Source organism: Mastomys coucha, unplaced genomic scaffold, assembly GCF_008632895.1.
Source record: "Mastomys coucha isolate ucsf_1 unplaced genomic scaffold, UCSF_Mcou_1 pScaffold20, whole genome shotgun sequence".
Lineage (NCBI taxonomy): Eukaryota > Metazoa > Chordata > Mammalia > Rodentia > Muridae > Mastomys > Mastomys coucha.
Genome location: NW_022196903.1, coordinates 51,883,770 through 51,894,835, shown reverse-complemented (window position 1 = coordinate 51,894,835; position 11,066 = coordinate 51,883,770). Strand labels below are relative to the sequence as shown.

General features: G+C 44.2%; 1 protein-coding gene across 1 annotated transcript in view; it reads right to left on the bottom strand.

Moving 5' to 3' along the window:
• Fkbp9 (FKBP prolyl isomerase 9) overlaps positions 1-11,066 on the bottom strand; it is a 50,096-nt gene that overhangs the window by 37,820 nt on the left and 1,210 nt on the right. The gene's annotated exons all lie outside the window — the stretch shown is intronic.

Genomic DNA, 11,066 nt, shown 5'->3' with positions numbered 1-11,066 from the left:
AAAAAAACATGGAACCAGGCATGGTAGTTCACACCCAGCAATAGGGCTGTTGAGGCAGGGAGATCAAGGAATTAGAGGCCAGCTTAGGCTTCATCCTTAAACTCCATCCCAAAAAGCACAGGGAAAGGCTCTCAGCATTGACTTTACAATGATTTCTTGGATAACACCAAAGGCACAAACTGCCAAAGCAAAAGCAGTCGAGTGGGATTGTGTCAGACTTAAAAAACCCTCACAGTGCAGGAAATAACTGGCAGGGGAGAAAGACAAGCTGCAGAACATCAGCAAAGATAGGCAAACCACTCTCAGGTTTGACTCTGAAATGTCTCTCCCATAGACTCATGTGCTTGGCCACTTAATCCTTAGCTAGTCATGCTACTTGGGAAAGTTAGAGAACCCCTGGGATGTGAGGCTCAGCAAGTAGGCCTAGGCCACTAGAGGTGGTGGCCCTTTGAAGGTTCCAGCCACTCCCAGTTCTGGCCTCTCTACTTCCTGATCTATGAGATGTAAACAGCTGCGAGCCCCACTGTCCTGGTCCAGCTGCTCCAGCACCATGCCTTCCCACCATGATGTACCAAAGCCTCTACACTACATGCAAATTAACACTTTCCTTCCTAATGTTGCTTCTGCCGGGCATTTTGTCAAGGTGACAAGAAAGATGAGCAATATACATACAAGAGATTAATGTCTAGAATATCTAAGAAGTCTTGCAACTCGACAACAATAAAATGACCCAACTTTAAAAAAAAATGAGCAAACTACTTGAATAGACATTTCTTCAAAGAAGAAAAACAAATGACTAACAAGCACATGAAAAGGTGTTTAGTATTACCAAGCACCAGAGAAATACAAATTAAAACCATAATATATTTCCAGGGCACTGGCGAGTATATGTGGCTAACATACTCACCCCCAAATAGACAAGGCAGGCTTCAATGAGTGTCTACCAGTGACCAATCATTGGCCTTAGTTCCCTTACCTAACATTCTGACTCAGAACAATGGACAAAAGTCTGTTTTGAATCCTGTGCTGTCCGTATGGTAGCCACCGAACAGGAATATGTAGCTACTGAATAGGAATGTGCTATGGTGTTGCCAACCAGGATCTAACCCAGAGCCTAACATAGGTCCCAAACAGCTTGGGTTCCACATTCTGCTGTGATCTACACAGATGGACCCTAGAACGCCTCTCTAGAATGCAAAGACTGTCTCCATCACCCTAGAGAGATCGAGACCTGCTGCCACTTCTCAATGGCCTTGGTTTTGATGGAGAAAAAACTCCACAGATAGCACTGAATATGCCCTTCTCCCACAAAGGGCTGAACACAGTAAGGGTATGAAGCCACAGTCTCCCAAACCCTACCCTTTCCCAGCAGGTTCTATAGCAGGTACTTACATACACTGAGGGGGCAGATACCGTCTAGAAGCCAGGCCAGAGGACTTCACATGAAATCTTCATAGGTAGCCCTCTCCTGCCTCTTACCTGGCACCACTACCCTCCTTTCCTCAACTCTACTTTGCCTTCTCTATGGCTTTCTTTGAAAAGCTGCCCATTTGTCCTGAATCCTAGGCTGACTTCAGCCGCTCTGCAACTGACAAGCCAGGCTTATGAGCCAGTCACTGCATTTCTCTCAATCTCCTCAGTTTCCTTACCTGTAACATAATTAAGTCAGCTGGAGAGATGGCTAAGAGTACGTGCTGCTCTCCTAAGAGAACAGGGTTTAGTTCCCAGCACCTACACTGGGCAGCTCACACCTGCCTATAACTCCTGTCCCAGAGAATCCAACACCCTCTTCTGACCTCCAGGAGCACCCACACATACTTGCTCACACATACAGAAACATAGATATTTTAAACAGAATAGACTCAGTGTACCTTTAGAAACAATAGTAGCAATACTAACTACCTACCTCGGGACAGGAAGAGAGGCCTGAACATAGAAAATAAAGACTGTACATGACCATGTAAAGAAAGATAAACCTTGTGCACCATTCGTGGGAATGAAAAACAAGCAAGAGAATTTCATTTAAAAAGTAACTCAAAAGTCCACAGAGGCCCAAGAATCCTAATTATCCAAAAGAATTAAAAACAGAGGCTGGCAGGGATATCTGCATCAACATGTTCACTGCAGCATGATCCATAACAGCCAAAAAGGAGAAGCTAACTAAATGTCCATCAGGTGCAAAATGGGAAAAATATGCAAAATGAAGGAAATAAAGTATATGATATGCTATGTATCCCCTATGTATCTTGAGGATGCTTCATTAAGTGAAATGAACTAGCCAAGAAAGATAAACACTATGTGCATGGTTCCACAAAGTACATGAGTTAGACATGGTGGCACATGACTTTATAATCCCAGTACCTGATTAGCTAAGGCAGGAAGATACCAAGTTTGAGGCCAGCCTGGGCTGCAAAGTGAACTCCAGCACCACCTGAGCTATATTGTGAGACCCTGTCTCAAAAATAAAACATAAAAAACAATTTAAATTCATAGAAACAAAAATGAAGTGTGATTATCAGGAAACTGGGGTGCAGGAAAAATGGGGAAGAACTGTCAGTGCATCTTGGGTAAGAGTTTTTAAGAAACAAGAAACCCTAGAGATCCGTTGCATGCCAACGTGCTTGTCATTCACACTACTACTACACATATGTTTAAATGTTTACAATGGCAATTTTGTTTTTGAAAGAAGAATAGCACAGAGGCTATATGCACAGATGTGTGCGAATGCAGAACAGCACAGGGGACAGTGTAGCAGCAAAGCTAAGAAGAGAGTGCCTTTATTATCCTGCAAACTGAAGTTAGCACTTAAGAAAGTAGAGAGTAGGGTGGTTACCTAGGGCCGGGGATATAATTGAGCAGTGGAATGCTTACCTAGCTACATGAAGCTCTGGACTCCCTCCCCAACATCACAAGAATTACTTGATGGCTCATACTTGTGATACCAATACTCAGGAGGTAGAGGCAGGAGTATCAGAAGTCAAGGGCAGCAAGTTTGAGACCCTGACTCAAAAAGGAAAAATACAAACAACAAAGGTAAATACAGCCATGAAACTATTGCTGAAGATAAGTAAAACCCATCATACTCAACTCAGGAAATTGTCTGCACAGAAGCATACAGCATTATTGTCCAACATATTACTTAACATAAAGAAACACTTGGTATCTCTATTCTTACAGTGTTAATAATAGGCTGCACCTCTGAATATGGGATTAGGCAAGCTTATAGCAAGAAAGAATGTTTGATGAAGCAAATGGCAAGCTGGTGGGCTGGTACACGCCTGAATCCAAGCAGGGGGAAAACTGAGGTAAGACTGAAGCCATACTGGGCTACATAGCAAGATCATACCTCCAAAAATGTAATAAAAATAAATAAATGAGGGATGGTGAGATGGCTCAGTGGTTAAGAGCTCATACTGCTGCTGCAGAGGACCCAGCTGGGTGGCTCATAACCATCTGTGATTCCAGTTCTAGGGAATCTGAAACCTGGCTTCTTTGTGTACCTCCAAGTGCATAACCATACCCAAATGCATACATATAATCTAAAATGAAACAAATAACTTTTTTAAAAAATAAATAAGAACAAGTAGTAACAGGAAGCCGTAAAGTCCCAGATACCTCCCCTTCAAAAGGATGAAAGGAATAGCCCACCATGCTACCATGAAAGGGTAGCAATCAAACTTGGGAAAATTGAAAGCAAACAGGAGAACAGAGTGGCTCTTACTGAAAAGTCACAGATCCAAGAGTCTATAACGAAGGATGTGGCCAAAGACCCATCAAGCTGGCCTCCTAAAGGCTGGAGCAGGCCAGAAGGAAGTCCACTGTGCAACAAGGGACCACAGCTGCCCAGGTGTCCCGTCTCAAATTTTAGAAGCTGGGCAACTAGAATTTTAAGTTACAAAATTACCTAACCAAGATATATATAGATATAGACCGGGGGTGGGAGGGGTGGGGACAGGGAGAGAGAGAGAGATCGCTATTATTTATTTGTTATGCTTAGAATTAAGTCCATGGCTTCACATTCTTTTAAAATGTTTTTAGTATGTGTCTTAGACAGGGTTTCTATTCCTGCACAAACATCATGACCAAGAAGCAAGTTGGAGAGGAAAGGGTTTATTCAGCTTGCACTTCCTCATTGCTGTTCATCATCAAAGGAAGTCAGGACGGGAACTCACACAGGGCAGGAACCTGGAGGCAGGAGGTGATGCAGAGTCCATGGAGGGGTGTTGCTCACTGGCTTGCTTCCCCTGGCTTGTTCAGCTTGCTTTCTTATAGAACCCAGGACTCCCAGCCCAGGGATGGCACCACCCACAATGAGGTGGTGCTATTCCCACCTAGATCATTAATTGAGAAAATGCCTTACACCTAGACCTCATGGAGGCATTTCCTCAAAGGACGCTCCTATTCTTTGTGATAACTCCAGCTTGTGTCAAGTTGACACACAAAACCAGCCAGTACAATATGTATGTATGTGTACCACATGTGTGCCTGGTGTCTATGAATGCCAGAAGAGGGCATGAGACCCCATGAAATTACAGAGCACTGTAAGACAGCATGTGGGTTCTGGAAATAGAAGCTGGGTCCTCTGGAAGAGCAGTAGTGCTCTTAATCATTGAGTCCTATCGTTAGCCCGACTGCCTCACATCTCTATCGCTGAGCTACACCTCCAGCCTATTTATGTATTGTATTAATGTTTTTTAAAATACACTCATGGGGCTGGAGAGAAGAAGGCAAGGTGGTTCAGAGCATTTGCTACTCTAACAGAGTGAAGGACTTGGGTTGGGGCCCACTGCCCATATGGTGGCTCACGACTACCTTGCAACCCTAGTTCCAGGGGACCCAGTGCTCTCTGCTGATTTCCACAGGCTCCAGCATGCACATGGTGCACAAACTCTCAGGCATGCTCACACACACATAAAAATTAAAAATAAATGATTTTTTAAATCTAAAAATAAATGGCATGTGTTTATACCAGTTTTGTTGAAATCATTCTTATTTCAGATCCAGAGATAAAAGAGAAATGGCCAGCCCAGAGGATGCAGACAATTCACCTCTCAGCTCTATTATACACATCAACTAGGAGAAGAAAGTCAGCTTGCTTGCTTTAAATTCTAGTTTAGGATCCCGTGTGAACCATTAAATGCTGAAGACAATGTTTTTGAACACTATAAAGGCTACCAAGGCTGGTAGAGCAGCCCCACCCAGTCCAGGAGCTGGGGCAGGAAGACCTCTTGAACCCACAAATGAGTTAATCATGGGTGACACTGGGAGATCTCTGTCTCAAAAATAAACAGTCCAAGCATGGTGGCAAACACCTTGCAGTTCCCACACTTACGAGGCTGGGGCAGTAAGATGTCAAGTTTGAGTCCAGTTGGGATGGCACTGGGAATCCTCCCAACCCTATCTCAAAACAACACACACACAAAAAAAGAATATCCAAGACTGCCTCACCTGGGCTCGGTTTCACGTAGCAATTGTGGTCCTGACATAGCAGCCCTCAGTGAACTAAAACCCTCCTTGTGGAGAGACTTCCCCCATCCCCTGGAGACATCCCTCCACTGAGAACGGATCCAGCTGCAGACCAAAAGAGGACAGGCAAGGTCTGACTTCCCTGCCTCCCTCTCTCTGCACCATACACTCCCGGGGGTGGCCAGGCTTCCAGACACATTGTGCAAGAGTGTTTCTCCCAAGCAGCCACGTCTACCAGCAGCGAATGGGACCTGGCAGGATAAAGCCACCAGTAAATGATCTGGCAAGCTACCTGTCTCCTGCCCAGATGGAAAAATAAAGGAAGGTCGCAATGAAGGAAGAGAAGAAAAGAGCAGGCAGGACATGGGATGACCTCCAGCACATTAAAATACTGAAAGGAAACGCTTCAAAGCAGAGTAAAGCTGTCGCATTCTGTTAGAGTATTACTCTTAGGCAACTGCACAAATTAAAAAGTTATGCTCCCATAGATAATTCTTAACAAGGGTCCGGTCAAAAAAATAGACCCAAATCAGGCCATTCATATGAATGCATAGTAACCTGCAATGCCCCACAGAATCAAAGTCCTGCCAATAAATCTTCTCAGGGCGGGGTGACTTGTCTACCTGCCAGTGGCCTCCAGGGACCTTCATAGGAAGAATACTTCCCCCTAATTCAGAAGCAGCCCCAGGGCTCATATCTCAGCAGCAGCACCCTAGCATCACCTCCTATGCCACAGTACACTCACACTTTAAATACTGCCTGCCTGTGTGAGCGTGCCCTGACTAGCCACTAATCATTTCTCCCAGTCCACCTAGGTGCTACCCAGTCCAGCGGCTCTTCTCAGAGGACCAGGCCTACTGAAGCAATGAGCCTGGGTCCTAACTTGAATCCCCATACAGGAGGCATCTCACCCAAATGCAACCAACCAAATTATCTCCCAGGAATCTGGACTTGAGATAGAGTCTGACTAATCATGCGGTACAGGATGGAAAGCTGGATCTCTTTTGAGGAAACCTCCTATGCAGTCCCTTGGGGATATGGAGACAGTCATCTCAACTAATGTTTCTGGAATTTCTTACAGCATCAGAGATGATTGCAATAAATTCCCTCTGCACTCTGCTCTAGTCAGCTGGAATTGGTTTGTGTTCTCTTCTCAGCCATAACAAAGGCATGGCTTTCCTTTGTCTTTATTCTGTTATATCCCAGCATTAGAAACTTAATTGGATAATTATGCAAAGTAATTTTGCAGCGAGACTGACCACTAGGGCTCCTTATTCATAATCTATCCACTGAAGGCCTCCCGGATACTGCTTCTCTACACAAAATCCTCTAATAGCTAGCAGGACGTCTGTGGAATGGTTCCTCCACACCTGACCAGCTCTAGGGCTCCTGCCTCCTCATCCAACTATCAAGGACTTTTTTTTTCTTTTTCTGTTCCTTGAGCATGATACTGTTCATGCCCAAGCTTTACACACACCTCTTTCTCTCTTAAGCATATACTCTCTACATTGAAGAAATAAAATCCTGTCGATGCTCAGGGCCTATCTTAAGCATTGGGTTTTCCCCCAAAGCCTTCCCCAGCAGACAGAAAACCCCTTCTCGCTGGAATTGGAAGAGGCATGGATGTCTGCCCCTCACTTGGCAGTCTCTGTATGCCAGCTGACTTACATGAGACACAGAGAGTCTACCACGGAGTCTAGAAGTTATTTATTATCTAGACGGCCAATGTAATCATACCTGACTGAGCCTGGTGCTTCAGCCCCCACCTCAACCCCCCACTGCTCTCTCTGCCTCTATAGCTCTCAACAATTTCTATTTTACTGTGTAACTTAGAGTATATGTATTTTTCCAGTAGAAATGTAAGCTTTGTAAGGTTCTGTTTTAAATCACTACCCCATCTCCAGGACCTAGAAGAGTAGGCACTCAATAAGTATCTGTTTAATGAGTAAACAAATGAGTGACTGAGTGGAAATGTAGTGAGCTGAGCTCCAACAAATCTATAGTTCTTTTAGAGCAAAGGTTCTCAAAGTCCTATCCTCTAGGCAGCTGGATCAGTAGGGAACTCCTCTCAAATACAAATGCTTCTTGTACCCAAACCCTCAGAGCTAGCAAACCAGAAACTGTGTAATAATCCCTGTGGGCCATTTGGAAGCATTTGGTTTGAAAGCTTAGAGCAGCACAACTGGCCTACCTACCAACACATGCAGTGGGCATCGATCAAATGCCTGCACCTTGGAGGTCTGCCGACAAACCTGAAGGCTGCCCGTGAACCAGAGACAGGACTTTTTGCCAGGATAACGAAAATGGAAGCATATTCAACTTTAGTCCCAGAAGGAAATCAGAGCACCCAAAATGCCATTCCCCTTATTCTCACACCTAGAAATGCGATGGAATTCCTAAGATGAAGCTGGGGAGGTTGGCCAGGAGCTCTACAGACCCAGCAGGTGGAGCTGCCTCTGCCTGCCCCTGCCACCATGGACACAGGAACACACTCGCAAGCCCACAGAGGCTAAACAAAGCCACATCCAAAGCCTTGGCCAAGGGCTGATGGTCCTAGTCATCTTTGTAACTGTGAATGAATGTCCATATGCAGAAAAGGTCAATTGGCTTCCAGTGTCTGACAAAAATATAACAACAACAACCCGTAGTACAAGGTTCTGTTTATGACTCTACTCAGAGTACAAGTCCTCATTTTCTTTTCCTTATTAACAGTTATTGGGGGTGGGGCCATGTGTGTGGTGATCAGGAGAGACAGCAAGCACCTCTACCCACTGAGCCATCCCATCCACCAGACAGTTGCCACTTTCTTCTGGCAAGACCACCAAGGCAGTCGAAGTCCAAACTCCTAGATGTTTCCTCTCTATACACACTCTGTATAAGGCTACCAAAGTTTCGGGCTGGAGAGACGATGGCCCAGAGGAAAATTTCATATTGCTCTTTAAGCAGGCATGGGTTTGGTTCCCAGCACTCGCCTCAGGCTGCACACACCTGCTTGTAACTCCAGCTCTCGGGAATCTGACATTCCCTCTGGCCTCTGAGGGAATACTGGACATGCATGTGCCCATATCCACACACAGACACATAATTAAAAAAAAAATAAAAAATCTTTTTTTAAAATTAAAAAAAGAGAAAGAGGCTTTCACCCTCAGATCCTAACATTCCACAAATTCCAAAGGAACAGAGACCTGAGAGGGAACCAGTGAAAGAGCTCCTCTGTGTTTTGCCTTTCTCATTCTGCCTTTGGCAGCCACTTCTGAAAGGGACATCTGATCCCTGAGCCCCAGGACGCAAGGTCTTCATGGACTTTCTACTGTCCTTAGACAAGGTCCAGACCTCGATAGCCAGAAAGCAAGATCTCACCAAAGCTGGCTGGCTACTGGCTGTTACATTGTTTCCTATAAATATGTACAATTCTATGTCAATTAAAAGTTTTAAAGCCTATTTATTGTTTGTAAACCCTAGCATCCAGCTTGCTCCTACTTTTCCCACTTGTCCCTGCCCTACTCTCACTGAGACAACCAGGCCTCGCTTTGGCGACACCACGCACCCCCTCCACACCCTATCAGCCTTACTGCCTCTCCCCACCAAATTCTCCTCCTCAGTTCCTCCCTGGTACATTCTGCTCTTCCTTAGGTCTTCTCCCTGCAATCTAGGAACTCCATGCTGACGACCCACTTCTTGCACACCCATAACATATAGTTAAGCCTTCTGTGTGAGTCCATTGCTTCTTGCTTCTTCCAACCTTTTTATGGAGGACTACAGGACACACAGATTACAGTCATAAACTGCCTGCATTAAGATTCCCGATAGCCACCCAATTCTCAGGTGTCTTGGGCAAGTCATTTGGATATTCCTCAGCCTTATTTTCTTAATCTGTAATGAGTTATCTTCCTCGCTGTCTTCTGAGGGTAGATGAGTTCTTCTAAGATGAAAATAATTTTACCCTGTGAAGGCACGGGATAAAACTAGGTATGGCCTCTGGTGAGAGAGAGCAGGCTCTGCTATTCTTCTTGTGCCTGTCTCGACATTTTGTAATTACTTGCCTGTGCTAAATGACAGTCTTAGAGAGAAGTGTGTAAGACTGGAAGTCTTAAGGGTAGACCGTGCATAAATGCTATGGTTATACCAAGGTGCTCTTCCCACTGTCCTAGTAGTCATCCCTAGAGAGTAGAACTTGTCCTAATGGGAATTATTAGTTACCGTCAGTTCAAGCAAAAAATTACTTTATATGAAAAGAACAAACCAAAGCTATACAAATAACAATGAGCACATGAACAGATGTTCCACCTCGTTACAGATGTAAAGATCAAAGCCTCAATGAGGGTTCAGAGGCTTACTATGCAGCTCTGGCTATCCTGCAACACGTTATGTAGATCAGGCTGGCCTCAAACTCACAGAGACCTGCCTGCCTCTGCCTCTCAAATGCTGGGGCTAAAGGTGTGTACCACCACATCCACAAAATAAAATTTTTAAAAAGACAACTAAAATGTTAAAAAGAACATGAAGAACTAGAAACACTGACGGAAGGAATTCCAGGTGGATGAATTACAGAAAACAACTGCTTGTTACTTTTGAGATTCTGGGCCTCAAAAACTTAGACGTAAGTCCCATTTGATTCAACAATTCCAATCCTGGATATATATCCAAAAGAAATAAAATGTACTTTCAAATAAAAAATCACCTTTATAATCTATATTTTCAGGGATTTTTTTTACATATTATTTTCATGGGGGATGTGCCATGATATTCATGTGGAAATTAGAGTACAATTTATGGGAGTCATTTTTCTCCTTTCATGATGAGAGTCCCAGGGACTGACTTTAGGTCATCAAGTTTGTCAGCGAGTGCCTTAACCACTGAGCATCTCATGAGCCCTATACATTCTAGGAGAACGGCTAGGTCTGGAGATATAACTCAGCAATATAGAGCTTGTCTAGAATGTCCAGTCCTGGGTTCAGTCTCCCTGTGTGCTCCAAAAAATAATTAACACTAAGGATGATCATATCTAAACATTTGCTTGGTATCACACAATACTGACAACCTTAAATGCTTTTACATACTCACTACCTGGAATTTCAAAAAAAAAAAAAAAAAAGACAAGCGCAGCTGCCTGTATTGTACATAAGCCCATACATAGCAGAGGCTCAACAGTTCCCTGCCTAATGGAGTCGTTCACCACGAGGGCACAGCCCAGGGTTAGTAACAGCAGCCCGGAAAAAAGGAGCAAGGCTGAAGTGAGCTGAAGACTTATGTATGACAAGTTACATGGACAAGCTCACAGGGCTGTTCCAGGCCATCTCTCCCGCAGTTTTTGTAAAGCCAGAAGAGGTGGGCACAGAAGTTACACACAGGCACAGCATTTGAATTCCCATAGCCTGATTCCAGTATTTGCAAAGGTCTCACTAGTCTTGGTTACTTCGTTGGTTAAAAAAAAAAAAAAAAAAAAAAAAAAAAAATGAACACAAGGTTCTTCTTTAACTCTCCAAAGATTTAAATGAGCTCATGCATATTTATATAGATACAAAACAGAACAGTGCCTAACACCTCAACAGTGGCTACGATTATGGGACACCTTCCTCCTCCTCCTCCTCCTCCTCCTC